General features: G+C 29.7%; 1 long non-coding RNA gene across 1 annotated transcript; it reads left to right on the top strand.

Moving 5' to 3' along the window:
• Window positions 1-111: 111 nt before the first annotated feature.
• On the top strand, window positions 112-1,013 carry LOC110035211. The gene is made up of 3 exons (XR_002295128.1): window positions 112-207; window positions 289-354; window positions 912-1,013. It is a non-coding gene; the product is annotated as an uncharacterized LOC110035211 (long non-coding RNA).
• The last annotated feature ends 638 nt before the right edge of the window (window positions 1,014-1,651 follow it).

The raw sequence follows: 1,651 nt of genomic DNA, 5'->3' as shown, positions 1-1,651 counted from the left end.
TTAGGTGTGAGATATGTAATTACATAAGAATTATGCGCTATGTATGTAAATGCCTCTTTTTATTAATATACGAACAATTTTTTTCCTTTTTACAGAAGATTACTTCTTTTTTGATGTTGTTGTAAATGATGTAAAAATTCAGATCTCCGCGAGGACAAAGCATATCTTGCCGATCATCCCGGTGCTGTTGCAATCACTTCGGCCCAAGTATTTATTTCTTTTTTGATAGTTTGTCATTTTCATTTCTGTAGATGGCAATTACTTCAATCATTTTGATTTATATGTTAGGGAGAGGAACTCAGGAAACAAGTTGGGGCTGCAGCATACATAGAATGCAGTTCAAAGACACAGCAGGTATAGACTGCAATTATGAAATAATATGAAAGTTTTAAATAACCACCTTGAAACATTTCTTATTAGAAAAGAGTTTATATATAGGTGAAACAAACTAGTCAGTTTTTATCTGGGCTGAATAGCTAATTTATGATTGTTCAATGAGAAGTTTTATACTGCCAAGATCATATTTTTATGCAATACTATTGGTGCCTAAGTTGTTAATTGGTGTGCAGAGTAAATTTCCCTTTTTTGGGGGATTTATGTGTATACCACACAATTCTTATATATATATTTACTTATCTAACGGTGAAACTTTCATATTGACATGCATGCCGCCTGATTCTTTGATATCATATAAAAAATGTTACTTATCATTGACCTTTTAAATGTAAAATATAAGTTTTCATGCATAGATTTTTAATATTGGAGTGTTATGAATGTAAATATCAAAGTTTATGTGTTAGATATGTTAATGCATAACAATTGTGTGATATTTATGTAAATTTTGCCATTTTTTATTAGTCGAGTTGTTTAATTGCTTTTCTGATTTGTTGTCTTAATCTTGGTCTGGTTAGAATGTCAAATCTGTTTTTGATACTGCTATCAAAGTTGTTCTCCAACCTCCAAGGAAAAGGGAGATTTCAAAGAAGAAGAAGAGGAAAAATTCTGGTTGCTTGATGATGTAAGTGAATGGGTTTCAATTTTTTTTTGTTTGTCATTTTTTTTTATTATTTATTTTTTTATGATTTGTTTTGGAGGTCTTATTTGTTTTTGGGTAATGATTTTGACATAAACTTTAGTAGAAATTAGGACAAAATAAAATATTTTTACATTACGAATACAAAACAACTCAACCTGAATATGTAAAAGATAAACACTTATAATTCCAGAGGTAGGTGATCTTTTTCAAATACTAATAGTAACACCTACAAATTGAAAAGTAAATGATCTCTCCCAAATCCTAATCCTAAGATTCAAGACAACAATAACATATTTGTCTAATCGGGTAGCCTTATTTATGCCCCACAATAATAATTAACATATGAGTAAATTGCCTTTTTATCCTTGCGCTCAAAGTAAGTCTTCAAAATTATTTGGTAGGCTCATCTTTGGTCTAACGGATTTCTACTTATTTTATAAAAAATTCTTGTATTTATGCCTAATTTTTTTGAGAAGTGGTTATCACAAATATTATTTGGACTCTTATTGAAGCACATTAATGCTTTAACTCAATAAGAGTGGATTGACTGGTGATAAGCATATCTCATAAAATTCTTTATTTATTAGTGTATACGCTAGTCCTACCAGCACGAAT

The sequence above is a fragment of the Phalaenopsis equestris genome, unplaced genomic scaffold, assembly GCF_001263595.1.
Source record: "Phalaenopsis equestris unplaced genomic scaffold, ASM126359v1 Scaffold196769, whole genome shotgun sequence".
Classification (NCBI taxonomy): domain Eukaryota; kingdom Viridiplantae; phylum Streptophyta; class Magnoliopsida; order Asparagales; family Orchidaceae; genus Phalaenopsis; species Phalaenopsis equestris.
Note: the sequence above shows the minus strand (reverse complement) of the source record. Positions and strands in the feature narration are given on the sequence as shown.